This window comes from Podarcis pityusensis (assembly GCF_964106645.2).
Source record: "Podarcis pityusensis genome assembly, chromosome: 1".
Classification (NCBI taxonomy): Eukaryota; Metazoa; Chordata; class Lepidosauria; order Squamata; family Lacertidae; genus Podarcis; species Podarcis pityusensis.
The window spans coordinates 18939378-18954072 of record NC_138028.1 but is presented as its reverse complement, the minus strand read 5'-3'; the positions used below and the strand labels follow the sequence as shown (position 1 = coordinate 18954072).

At 45.7% G+C, this 14695-nt stretch overlaps 1 long non-coding RNA gene across 1 annotated transcript in view; it reads left to right on the top strand.

Moving 5' to 3' along the window:
• The window catches only part of LOC308470437, a 95952-nt gene that overhangs the window by 35676 nt on the left and 45581 nt on the right, over positions 1–14695 (top strand). Inside the window, exon 2 of the long non-coding RNA XR_013982424.1 lies at positions 9953–10061. This is a non-coding gene — a long non-coding RNA (uncharacterized lncRNA). The remainder of the gene's footprint in view (positions 1–9952; positions 10062–14695) is intronic.

Genomic DNA, 14695 nt, shown 5'->3' with positions numbered 1-14695 from the left:
GAGGCACCCGCTCTATCTACCATCTCCCTGCTTCCAAGCCGCTGTGATGCTCTCTCATAGGAACAATATAGGAGTGACCATATCAGATGACCCCTGCTACATGTTACCGGTACTCATAAATCCTAATCTGGCAAATTCAATCTCTCTTGGCACAAGAAGGACATTTTAAATCTAGATGCTTCAATCCTGGTTCTCGGCGAGAAAAGTATTAAAGCAGCGCTGATACAGCTATCAGATCAAATACATTTTCCATGATTCTGCCTGGGATGGATTAAAATGTAGGTCCTTGTGATCAAAGGGCAGGGAATGAAAGCAATACACTTGTCTGTGTCCTCTTCTTCTTCTTGCATTGACTCAACAGACTTGCTGCCTCTCTCCCCCCCCCCCACCTCCCCTTTTCAACAGAGTGCAGGAATCTTAACACTCCATTTGGGGCTGCAGGTGATGTTTCCTAAACTACCTGTATTATGTAAATGACCTGCTAAAACAACTGAAGCGTCTGATCATTTTCAGGCTGAAAATGGAACAATCAAAACTATAGAAGCTGAGAAGCAGAGCAGTTCCCTGCAATTATCTGTTTTGAAGCAATGCATTGATTTGACGTTCTTAAGAAGCCACAGATGTCTGATTTCATAATATAATTTGTAGAAGTTAATAAAGAGGCGAGTTAAACAGTTGCCGACACACATCACGTTTACATGTGTTCAAAAGAACTTTCTTTAAAAAAGAAGAAAAAACACTTTCCAAATCTTACCCAACAGATTTGCGGTGTCATTATTCTTATTATCTAAAAGCCTATCCATTTTCACGGAGGGCGGTTGATGCTGAGGGATGGAAAGTTCTTGTCCTTTCACCAACTCTAGTGCCTTGCTTTCTCCCTGCTCCCTGCCAATCTATCACTGAATGAGGCCATCACCACATGAAGAGAAAAGGCCAGGGCCAGATTTGTTCTTCCAGACTTGGCGCACCTTTCTTGCACTTGATTTGCAGTTCTTGCGCTTTCCTCCAGAGGGAGCCCCTGGCAGCCATCCCAGCCTCTGTCTGTCTATGCTAGATTTTGTTTCTTACCTGCATGATAGTTTAACAGAAATTTGGGGGATGTATGTGTTGCTCATCTGAATGTTCAAAGCACTTTACAGGGAAGTGAGAGACAGGTGAAAAATACGAGGGAAGGGGGGGGTCACAGAGATGAATGTGCCAACCACATCCCATCACTATTCTTGCCACTGTCCATGGGTGGTGGTTGTTGTTTAGCCGTTTAGTTGTGTCCGACTCTTCGTGACCCCATGGACCAGAGCACGCCAGGCATTCCTGTCTTCCACTGCTTCCTGCAGCTTGGTCAAACTCACGTTCGTAGCTTCGAGAAAACTGTCCAACCATCTCGTCCTCTGTCGTCCCCTTCTCCTTGTGCTCCCCATCTTTCCCAACATCAGGGTCTTTTCCAGAGAGTCTTCTCTTCTCATCAGGTGGCCAAAGTATTAGAATCTCAGCTTCAGGATCTGTTCTTCCAGTGAGCACTCAGGGCTGATTTCCTGCAGAATGGATAGGTTTGATCTTCTTGCAGTCCATGGGACTCTCAAGAGTCTCCTCCAGCACCATAATACAAAGCATCAATTCTTCAGTGATCAGCCTTCTTTATGGTCCAGCTCTCACTTCCATACATCACTAAGGGAGAATTTAGTACTCATTAATGTTAGAATCTTGATTTGCCACAGTTCTAAAATGGACACGGATTCTCTAGGAGAAACTTTGGCCCAGAGGGGGACCAGATTTGGAGCCAGCTTGCGGGGTGGTCACTGCCATGACCATGGGAGGGATCCATTTTCCCTGGAATCTTGTGGGGATTCCTTCTGTTGCATGGCCCAGTGAGCTTCTGGGGAGAAGTGGGAAGGCAGGCCCTTTAAAAGGGCCGTACAGCCCCAGACTCGGTCTCTCTTGCCTTGTGGCTGGATTTCCCAGCCCTCTCTCTAGAGTCTTCCACTGATGGAGCTGGTTGCCACTGGTTTACAGGGCTGGGAAGGAATTTTGCTCTTGACCACACCTGGTCTTTGAGTGGGAGGTTTTTGCCTTTTTCTCAGCGGTTAGCCAGTGACTGTGAGGGGTATCCTACAGAGCTATTTGTGACAGCTTGGAAGCAAATGACATTGAGTGGGATCTGAGCGTAATGGGGACCCTCTTAAAGGGTCTTGAGGAGGTGCAACAGCTCCTGGCCCAGGTCAGGGTCCAGCTCCACTCAACTCAAGTCACTGGTGGGATTCCAGTTGCATGGTGTGTTGGGCCTCATATGCTTCTCAACTCCCATAACATTCCCCAATAGGTGTGCTGGGATGGTATATCAGGCTTCAGATCAGAAATTTTATGGGATAACCGACCCTGACCCAATGCCATGCGAATGGCCAAGGATTTTGGGAGTTGCAGTTCAGCAACATCTGTTTCCCCACTCCTTCTACACAGTGCTTTTTTCCGGGGGTACTTAAAGGTACCCAATACCAGCACCTCTTTTTTTCAAATGTTAAAAGTGTGCCACTTACTGTAACAACTTCATGGTGAGTACTGAAACCTTTTTTCTTTTTTTAAAAAAGCACTGATTATCATCACCATCATCATTCTAGAATTTCAAAGCTTTGTTTTGTGTGATAAACTTTGTACTTTAGTCAAGAAAGAAAGGTATCCATTTATCAATTTGCCATATAAAAACTGAGCAAAAAATGTGTTTCTTTCTCTACCACCCCACCAACCCGCTTGCGAAATGTTGGCAAGTCAGAGAGTTTCCATGAATGCATTTGATACTTCAGAATTAGTCATCTCAGACTTTTCATTAGGATATCTTCATCTACATTACTGAGACCAGTCTCTATGGCACCATTTCCTAATTATTTGGCTTTCCCCTGGAGGTGTTTAGCATAAGGAAAGGCTTCTCTTGCTACATCTTCTGTCACATGACTGTTCATCACTCCCCACAATGATATGAATAAATGGCACTCACCTGGCCTTCGAACATGGCACTGAGATAAAAACCTCACTTGCTGATCTTCTTTTAAGTGTTTTTTTTTGTTTTTTTTAAGCATACACACAGAGAGTGTTTGTGTTTAAAGAACAGGACTGGCAAAATTGTCACCATTCTTTGACACTACTGCCCATGTTATGTTAACAAGAAAATGGGTGCTCCCATAGTGTCGCTCTTATGCAGGAAGGATTCAAGTGTATGCCAGAAATTTAGGTTAGATTAAAGTGCTTTGGTGCCCTGCTGCAACCAGGGTGTTGTTGTTTTTTAGTTGGAACTTGCTGGAACTCAGTTTCGGCACCTCTTGGGGGGGGGCATGATCGCCATTAAAATAGAACAAGGGAGGCATTCATGGTAAGATCCAGTACCTCTTTTTCTAGAAAAATAGCACTGGCTGCAACAATCCACTTTGAAAGTAAGAAACTAGGATAGAGATGAGAAGATGCACTGTAAAATGTGGGACGAATGAATGATTTAACATGAAGGTGTACAGTGGTACCTTGGTTCCCGAACTGCTTAGCTGACAAACAAATCAGCTCCCAAACACCGCAAACTCAGAAGTAAGTGTTCCAGTTTGTGAACGTTTTTCGGAAGCCGAACATCCATTTCGGCTGTTGGCATTGTTTCCGGGGCCAGCCAATCAGAAGCTGCGTCTTGGTTTTCAAACGTTTTGGAAGTCAAATGGACTTCCAGAATGGATTGAGTTTGAGAACCAAGGTACCACTGTATAAACACTCCAGAACCAGATCAGGATGGGGTGCATGCCTGCCCACCCTTTGAGCCTTCAAGTGTTCAGGTGAATGAGTGAACACACCCAAAGGTTGAGAGACCCTTGTGAGGATGGTTGGAAGGTGCTGCGTGCACATGCTATGTCACCATGTCAGGGCAAAGTGGGTTCTCTGCATCGCAAACCATCAACAGTGTGAATCTTTGCAATTTTCTGCCATGCTGGATGTTCTCCCTAGAGTCAGGCATAAGGAAGTTTTGGCCCTCCGTGTGCTGTTTCACTCCAATTATCAATCCCTGTTCCCCGAGAACTCTGGAAATCATAGCTCTGTGAGGGAAATCTTGAGGTAACTCCTTCCACGGGGCTTTACCAGATCAGGAAGCTATTATTGATCATGGCTACAAGGAAATTTCAGCTTCAGAGGTGTATTGTTCTCCCCCTCCCCATTTCCTCCACACAACAACCATGTGAGGTACCTTAGGCTGAGAGACTGTGACTGGCCCAAGGTCACCCAGTGAACTTCATGGCTGAGCAGGGATTTGAACCCGGGTCTCCCAGGTCCTAGTCCAACATCTCACCACTACACCCTGCTGGTTCACAGCATGGGATTATTGCCACTATCAAAGTAGGCATTTTAAAAAGCTTCCGACAAAGTAATGAGACTACCAAAGTCTCACCAGTGTTTACGTGGAACCTTCAGGTTCAGAGGCAGGAAACATGACAATCATAGAATTCTGGAAATGGAAGGGAACTTGGATGTCATTTATTCCCCACCTTTCTTCATTGTAAGATGTGTAGTGCAGGATTCAGCTATGGCATTCCTGACTAGATACCCCCCATCCAATTCCCAGAATATATTAACAATCAATCCAACCTTCCCAAGGAACTCTGGGAATCATAGCTCTGTGAGGAGAATAGGGGTTTCCTAACAACTCTCAGCATCCTTAACAAACTACAGTTCCCATGATTCTTTGTGCGGCGGGGTAGCCATGATTGCTGAAGCGGTACAAGAGTCCTTTAAATGTGGCCTGCGTGACATTCGTTTACCTCTGGGGACAGTGGACTCATGCCTCTATACACCGAGTACATAATATATCACAAAACAGGGAGTGTACATCACTTGCTTGTTGACAGGAAAACAGCGGCCTCGTGTATTTCCTTAAGGGGCTGCCTTTCCCAAAGGATAAGCTGAGTGTTGGCATCTGGCAAGTTGCAGCTTTAGCCTAGATAAAATAAATACGTTTAGCTTTTTTCACTGAAGCGGCTGCCCAAAGTGTTGTGAAACCAGTCAGGGAGTGAGTGACGGGTGTGGCTTTTGGAGGCTGGAGAGGGCATCTTAATTCTGAGGTAATCTTCCTCAGGGTTACTTTGCTAACGCAACGTGATTGAAGTTGGTGGTGACGACGATCTGCGGGTACTAAAATGTGCCTCCCACACATGGGAAGCTGGCAGTGGACGCAAGTTCAGAACAGTCCGAATTTTTCCGAGCTGATTCAGAAGACACGTCTCCCTCTTCCCCATCCCCACCCTGACTATCCCTGTTTCACGCAGAGTTGTAGACAATCTGGGAAAGATTTTGGCTGTGTACACACTACCCTTTACTTCGGCTCCTGTGTGGTGTTTGGCGCTATGTACAGATGGCATTAGCCACGTGTGGCTGCACACGCACTACACCTTTGAAGTGCATTTCTCCCCCTCAGTGTGTACATAGCCTAAGACAGTGGTTTTCAACCAGTGTGCTGTGGCACCCTGGGGTGCCTTGAATGATGGTCAGGGGTGCCACAGGCAACACTGGCCTGTGCCCCTCTTTCCTTCCCTCCCTCCTCTGATGCCCTCTCACATCTCAGCATCCCAAACGCTTGCGCAGCTGTTTGTTGAAGCCCTGGCTACAAGCTCCGCAGGTGAATGGTGCGTCTAGGGCAGACCAGCGGGTGCTTCCTAGGCCCCTGTGGGGCAATGTGAGAAGTCACTTCTCTTTGGGGCAGAGGGGGCAGCTCAGAGACCAGGAGCAGCACTTGTGGCTGCCCAGAGGAGTCCCAAGGAGAGGGGAGAAGAGAGGAGGCTGAGGGAACACTTCACAAGGGATAGTGTGTTTGAAAAGGGATGTGGGGCTGCCAGCTCTGCAGGCAAGGAGTGACGTAACTGGGCTCCTCAGCCCCACAGGGGTGCCGCAGAAAGAATGTAGTTGCTCAAAGGAGCTGAGGACTCAAAATGGTTGAAAACCTGTGGCCTAAGAGATTGAATGTGGGGTGGGTGGGGAATGTGGGGCACAGATAGAGAGAGATAGAGATAGAGAGAGAGAGAGACAGAGAGAGAGTCTTTAAATACGAAATAATTAGCGCACACACCTTACTGAAACTCCTTGGGTTCTTTATTTTTGGCATTGCAATTTTTAAGTGCAAGTTTTAAACTGTTTTGAATATTGTATTTGAAATTGTTGTGACCCACCCAGTGACCTTAGGGTGAAAGACAGGTAGATGGAACTCACCAGAACTGAGTTCTGGCACCTCTCAGGTGGATACCATCTCCATTATAAGAGAACAAGGGAGGCATTCATGGTGAGTTCTGGTACCTCTTTTTCTAGAAAAATAACACGATCTATCATCACGTGGCAAATTAGTGTTGTATCCAGCACTGCCTTTCTATTGGCGCAATAGACTTCCACTTGTGTACTGGAACTCACCCCTGTTCTCCTCGGCAGCCCCCCACCCTCACATCGCATCAAAATCTACTCCTGAGGGTTGGAGGGTCCATCGCAGCAGATTTTAGAGGCATGTGGGAAAAGGAGAGGAAGGGCAAGTCCTGGTGTGCTTGTGAAAGGCCGCTCTTCTCGTGCTGAATACAACCCTTCGTCTTTTTCCCTCCAAACCCTCACAATTAACTGAGGGAGGACTGGCGAAGGGGGTATACGGATACTGTTTCAGCTTCACAAATGTACATTTTATGAAAAAGCAAAGTGAAACCATCTCTCGTGCCCTCAGAAAGAAGTGGCTTGGAAAAGTATCTCTTTTTCTTTTCCCTTTCTTTTCATGTTTCCATCGAGCACCACTGGCAAGTCAGGCCATCTTGGACAGCGGTAATTTTCAGTCAGAGGATTGCCTTGAAAGCCGGAAAAGCCACAGAGTTAATAGGAACCAGGCGGAGAAAGTGAAGGCTAGACCAAGGAATCCATAGGCAGAACCTTCCAGAAAGAAGAAAAAAAAGGCTCGGCTGTGGGAGGTCTGGCTGAGTCACGCATGGCCACAGATTGGCCTGGCACATTCAGAGCAGAGGATCAGATCAAGGACTTGGCATATGGATCGCAGCCTGAGTTTTCGAACTCCTCACACGCTTTTGTAGATTTTCATCTATGCTGGTACTTTCTGCCAATAGAGTCTGACTCTGCTAAGGATATATATATATATATATATATATATATATATATATATATATCAGTCCCTCCATGTGGAAGTCCCTCATAAATATCATGGGAATTAATTTGTGCATGTCCCTGTTCCTTGCCAAGGCACAGCTATGCATGATGCATCTTTATGCTTCCCGAGTCTATATAGTGTGTAAATCAGTCACTGTGGACTGATACGAGCAACCCATTGGGGAGTGCTACTAGAAGGAATAGCGAAGGAAGACATGCTTTGAAATGAGGGGAAGGACCCAGGTACGACTGCATTAACTTAACAAACACAGGCCTGGAGATAATGCTAGCAGCGAGGCAGACCGAGGATGGGAAGAAGCAGGTACAGGGGAGAAGGTTTCCGTATTTGCCGCCTGGCGTGAGGGAGCTGTTGACAGATATCCCGAATTAAGCGCTGCAGATAGAACGGGGGAGAGAGTAAAAGAAAGAAAAACATGCCCGGAAAGTTGCTGTAATTTATTAGCGCATTGAAGAAGCCCTTCACATTTAATCAGTCGCAGCTGTGTCACATTTGATCTATTCTTAGAAATGGATCTCATTAGGGATTATATTCCCCCCACCAGCATCTCCTTCCTTCACACAGGGCTAAGCAATGAGGGAGTAGCGTACAGGGTTTCTGGACCCCACACGCAATTGCTTTTGGATCACAGCCCGTACGGATCGTGCTCCATGCCGCTGAGGGTTAGGGAACGCAACTTGTGGGCCTAGAGTCTAGTTTCATGGGGATGGCAAGGAGGAGAGAAATGACAGAAGAGGGGTTGTGGAAGAGACAAGGGGTAGTGGTGGAAATAGAGAGGGAAGGGGTAGAACCACTCATCTTTGGCTCTGCTCCTTGCCTAGTTCCGACTCTTGCTCTATCCACTGCTAGCAAGCGGACAACCTCCATTTCCTCATTTCCCATGATGAAATGTGGTCCTCTGTCGAGGAAAGATGGCCCACCTCTAGTCTTTGTCCAGGGCTGTCCATACATCTGAAGCACATTTCCTCTTGGGGAAAAAAAATCATGGGATTTGTAGTTTACTGCAGCTATAACAAAGGCGGCATTTTTTCATCTCTGCCAAGCTAAGCAGTTGGTCCCTTACCTTTCTCGCCCTGACCTAGCCACTGTGATCCATGCAGCCGTCACCTCCAGGCTTGATTATTTAAATTCACTCTACGTGGGGCTGCCCTTTAGACTGACCCAGAAACTCAGGTGGGTGCAGAATGCTGTGGCAAGACTCCTTTCGAGGTCCTCGCTGCAGGATCACATTCATCCGGTGCTATACCAGCTGCACTGGCTCCTGGTGGGGTACAGGATCAGGTTTAAGGTGCTGGTTTTAACCTTTAAAGCCCTATATGGCCTAGGACCCTCGTACCTACGGGACCGCTTCTTCTGGTATGTCCCATGGAGGACCTTACGGTCTTCAAATAAAAACATCTTGGAGATCCTGGGCCACAGGGAGGTTAGGCTGGCCTCAACTAGAGCCAGGGCTTTTTTGGCTGTGGCCCCGATCTGGTGGAACGCTCTGTCACAAGAGACCAGGGCCCTGCGGGACTTGACATCTTTCTGCAGGGCATGCAAGACGGAGCTGTTCTGCTGGGCCTTTGGCCAAGGCACAGTCTGACCCCCCCTCTCCTTCTGAAATCCTTATAGAACTCTAACCCAATGGTTGCCATTGATTTGATTCTGAATTGATTTTAGAATGTATTTTAATTAATTGACTGTGATTTTATGTACACTGTGCTATTTTTACTTGTTGTTAGCCGCTCTGAGCCCGGCTTTGGCCGGGGAGGGCGGGATACAAATAAAAAAATACTATTACTACTACTACTACTTCTATTGCCAGCACCCTATAGTTCCCAGGATATTCTTGGGTGGAGGGAGAAATGTGTTTTACATGTATAGTGTGTATGCAGCCAAGGTCTGAAATGGATTTGGAAATTTGGGCTGAAAATGAGTCCCTTCAGGCCTCTCTTCATTGTTTCTCAAAAGCAAGTGGGGAAAGCAGAGAGGATTTCATGTACCATCTGAAGTCTCCCATAGGATCTCAGGCCCTGATGCATCCAGGACAGCTGGGTGGTGTACTACTACTACTACTACTAATACAGTCTGCTATGTAGACTACCCAACCCATCCAGGTCTGATTACCCATCCCCACCAGACCTGATCTTGTATCCGAGAGACCAACATAGTCTGAATGATGTACCTGGTGGGTTTTATACATGCCTCAATGAGTGCATCTAAACTCAAATACGCAGTGAGTGGATCTAGTCCTTCTTCACAGCCTCATTCTTCTTCAGTGGCTGGCAATGTAGAACAAACATGTCCTATGAGTCCCTCACCTGTTGCCCTTCAATTGGATAGAAGATGACCTCACCAATCTACTCAGAGCTGTCATGAGAAGGAGAAAGTCTCAGGAACGTGGACTCAGCACTAGCTATACCTTTCTTACCATCTCCCTTGCTAGAGCAGTAGCATATTCCTGTGCTCTGCCCTACTCTGGCTCACCATTTGGCGTTGTTCCTTAGAACCACTTCCCTTAGATCTCTTTGCTTAGCAGCGGCTGGATTAAGTATGCAGTGACATGGAGAACGAGTGCTGTTTTGAGGGTGCGGGGGTGAAGCCAGTGAATGCTAAACTAAACCATTTAATCATGCTTGCCATATGGAATAGAGGGTTTATGCTTACATAGGTTGAGAATAAAACAAACAAAGGGTACCTGCAGATGTTTTCAATTAACACATAATAGATAAGACCAAGCGCAGGAGTCTTTCTTCCCTCCCTCCCTCCCTCCGTCCTTCCTTCCTTTTCTTTTTTCTTTCTACACAGTTTCACTTCTTGAGAAACGCAACAGGAGCAAGACAGGAAGCCGGAAGGTTGACCATCTCCTCTCTGCCATACTTTAAGAAGAAGACCAGCAATAAAAGGAACATTCTAGGTAATCTTTCGCTTTGGCAACTGATAGATTCCCCCCCCCCCCCGCCCCCCTCTACCAAGTGCATTTGGGAAACCCAAATTTGCAAGTCTGCAGAAACTAAAGTTATTCAATTGTTTGTTTTTGATGCTTGTTTCGTAACCAGAAAGGCTTTCCCCAAAAGAATGCTGTGGTTTCATTTAAGGACAAACTAACAAGGCTTTCTGCCAAACGTCTGAAAAGTGATGTGATCTAGAGGGTAGAAGCAGTGAGCAGGGGAGGTCCAACAGCTGCCTCTCTGTGTGATTGCCTTCCCCAAATGCCCTTTTTTAGTCTGTGTTCCCAGAGACAACTTTGCTATGGCTGCATAGGGGGCATCCAAGAGGGCAAGTGTCCATACAAGGAGCTTGCCCCCCATTTCTGAACTGCTGTCATTAACACGTGCTGTTATTTGTCTTTCTTGCCCATCTAGAAATATAATTTGCCCCTTCTGTACTCCATCAATTGTTCTTCTTCCTGGTGCTGCCATTGTATGGCTGCAAATTCATCCAAACTGAACATTAATCTAAAATGTGACCCTGAGACATGTTCTGTCTTCCTGCAATCTACAACACAAAACAGAAATTTCTTTTAAAAAAAAAAAGTGTTGTCATCCCACCAGTCTGACTGTATTACAAGGACCACAAATTTAAGCACCTTATAGCACACTTACTTGGGAACAGGCTCCATTGAATGCAATGAATTCACTTCTGAATAGGATTGTGGCTGCAGCTTTGCAGGCATATTTTGGTAATTCGTTTGATGGAGCTGTATTAATGGGACTTTTAAGATACTGCTTTCTCATTGACAGAAAAGATTTGAGAACCTCTGGCAAGTAGGGAATAATAGAGTTGAATGAACTTGGCATCTTGGCTTGCCCTGCCTTGCCACAGTGTTTCAAGGAGACACATGAAAGCACTGTATATATTGAACATGAGGCTCGGTTTTTCTTTTCTTTTCTTATTTGCGAAAGACAAAGGGCCACAATACTGTTTTGTTTAAGAATTTTGTTGTTCTTTAGTCGTGTCCAACTCTTTGTGACCCCATGGACCAGAGCACGCCAGGCACTCCTGTCTTCCACTGTCTCCCGCAGTTTGGTCAAACTCATGTTTGTAGCTTCGAGAACACTGTCCAAGCATCTCCTCCTCTGTCTCCTTGTGCCCTCCATCTTTCCCAACATCAGGGTCTTTTCCAAAGAGTCTTCTCTTCTCATCAGATGGCCAAAGTATTGGAGCCTTGGCTTCACAATCTGTCCTTCCAGTGAGCACTCAGGGCTGATTTCCTGCAGAATGGATAGGCTTGATCTTCTTGCAGTCCGTGGGACTCTCAAGAGCCTCATCCAGCACCATAATTCAATAGCATCAATTCTTTGGCAATCAGCCTTCTTTAGGGTCCATCTCTCACTTCCATACATCACTACTGGGAAAACCAGGGAAAACAATATGTAAAGGACAGATACGATGAGGCACTCGAAAGCTCGTGTCAGGTTAATCTGGAGGGGGAAAAATCATCATGAATTGGATAACTTTTCTGACCCAATCCAAAGTTTCAGAAACATCTTCCCATCTGCACTTAGGCTGTGTTTGCACTCATTGCATTTCCAGTGCTGGGTTTTTAATCCGAGTCCTTACACTCTTCCTAATTTGTCTCTAGCCAAGGTGTGAACACCTTTCCATAGAAAATATGCCCCCTCCCCGTCAGCACTCCCTGATCAATTGAAGCTAAGCTGGTGGGAACAGATGGTGGAATGGGGGGAAGAGAGAGAGAAAGAGAGCTGTGAAACACCCCAGAAAAACAACAACTTCACTATGCAGTAATGTGAACACACCCTGAATTTGGAGCTCCTTTCTCTGGGGTGATGCTGCTGCATTGAGTTGGGGATGGTTTGATTCAGTTTTCAAGGGCAATACCCAAGGTTAGAAGGAGAGAACCCACATCCTATTGAACCTCTGCCGGGGGGGGGGGGTTCTTCCTACCCTCAGATTTTCACTTGCACCTTCTTTCTACACATGCCCGTGCATCCTAATGAAGTAATTTAGTTCCATTAAAAATATAGGAACTAGTAAATGCAACAGTCCCTTCACTAGGTGTGGGCTTTTATCTCCCCACCCCAGTTTTAGCCATATAAGCAACATGTTGATCTAACTGCATTTGGGGATTAAGTGTCAGCAATTCTTCTCTGGCTCAGATGTTAATCCAAGGAGGGAAAGAATTTGCGGGTTTACAAAGCTTGCCTCTCCATCCCGCCGCACAAGAGATTTTCAATCCCTCGGACTACTGTGTAAAATAAAGTTTTCCAGAGATACAGTAAGAGTAAAAAAATAAATAATAATCTTGCTGACAATAAGCAATCCAGCATTAAGCCCCAGTTTGCTCAGATTAGCATGCAAAGGGGGAAGGTTCAGGTGCCTTTCACAATAGCAAAATCCTATTAATGGCACCAGAGAGGCAGGGGGACTTCACCAGATAACTAAATCCATTGATCTCTAATCCTCTGGGCCTTTCTGACTCTGGAAGAGTTGCTTGCGTGGCTTCGGTCCAGGACCAACACACTGCCAAAAAACACTTAGTTCTTCAGCAGCCAACAAAAAGCACCACTCTGCATGTGGGAACAGCATAAAAAGCGGAGGGGCGGGGGGGAGAGAGAGAAAGAAAATGGTGTTTTGAGTTTAGCCTGACGAACATCAGCACGTAGCGCGGGATGATGCTAAAATGAAATGGCAGACATTTTAACCATACCTTTGAAGCGGGACAGGGGATATGGAGAGGGGACACATGTGTGCGCTAATTAAAAGAGACTTGGGTGGCACGTCAGGCTTCCTCCACTGTAAGTTTCCTCTCAAGAGTGCCGGTTCAAAACCATCCTGAGGGAAGACATTACTATTCATGTGCATTTCTTGCAGGCTTAAGACATTCAAAAGGATACGCCGTGGAAGGTAGATGCATTTTACCTTCTGTTTAGACGTAAACGCAGCAGTGATGCATATGGATTAGCAATTACGCCGTGCTCCGGTGGCAAAAGAGTTTTAGAAACTATTAGGGGAAATAGTGAGGTATCTGCAGCTATCCTATTAGTCCATATTCGCCATCGCGCTTTAATGCATTGCGCTCCTTTCTTCCTGCTTGCCTTTGTAAACATAATGTGGTTTGGAACGTATAGAAAATTTAGGAATATATTAAACAAGTAAGAGTCCTCAAATATTTGTGAATGTGGGTTGTAGTGCTGTTGCTTTAATGGTTATGTAGTTCTTTTCTGCATCCATTCCTCTTTTCCTGTTTTACACACTCCAAATTCACCATTACACATACCACTTTCGAGGTGCATTCAGAAGTGGGTAATATTGGGTTGGTTTTCCAGATTGTACTGCTGCTACTTCTGTCTCATTTCCTAATGTTCCTTTCACACTGCGTCATCTGTTGCATTATGGGGTTGTGGCTTTTTTTCCGGGTATACCAGCATGGCACGCTAAATTTCATTCGCACAAGTGGCCGTGGTATGACACAACGCTGAACGTTGTTGGGACTCATCACTTCTTCAGTTCACTCACTAAAACAGTAGGAAAGCAGTATACCACCCCAAATTCTGTCACTTTTCCAGGTATATGGGGCTGTAAACAGATATTTTCTGGAATCACGTAACATGGGAATAAGCACTAAACACGTGCTATATTCCATTTGTTTTCAAATTGTGCAAAACTCAAATATAAAGTGAAATTAACAGGGAAACGTTGGGGGAATGGGATCATAAGCCATGTGAATGCAGACTTAGACACAGAGAACTTTTTCTTCTTCTTCTTCCTCTTCCTCCTCTTCTTCTTCTTCCTTCTCCTCCTCTTCCTCTTCCTCTTCCAAATACAAGAACCATTAAACACTTATACAGCAGCACATCTAATGGCAATTGTTTTATCCATTGACTCGAGACGTAAATTTACACATTCAACATTCAAACATATTACTTAACGTACCCTCTCCATTGAGAATATTGAGTGGTTGGTATAATAGAGTCTTGATTTTGGTCAATGCCTTGATAGTGTTGCCTTGCACCTTGGTAAGCAGATAGGATTTGAGATGGGCATTGGAGGGCACCGAACCCAAGAAAACGCACAAAAAAACCAATGGCCTCCCTATCATACTGGTGCAAAACAGAAAGGGATTTGCACCATCATTGCCATGAGCACCTTTGATTTAGTCCCATGACCATGTCTTAGGCTCTGAAAATTTTCTGTGAAAAAAGGTGGGGTGAAGGATAGAGAGCACCAATGCTGTTGATGCAGGGCAGATTGTTGGCACCAAACCCATTGCTCCTTCCATGGCTGGAGTTGTGACATTGTCCTTGACCCCACTGCTCTCTCCTGGTCATTGGAAGGAGCTGTGTCTGCCTTGTTTGCCTTGGTTCCTAGAGTGGTTTAACCATCAATCCCTCTTCCCAGGGAACTGTGGGAATTTGCAGCTCTGAACAGGGGTCTCCTAACAACTCTCAGCACCCTTTAAGAAAATACAGTCCCCAGGACTCTTTGCGGAAGCCATGACTGTTTAAAGTGGTATCACACTGCTTTAAAGGTACAGTCGTACCTCAGAAGTTGAACGGAATCCATTCCAGAAGTCCGTTCGACTTCCAA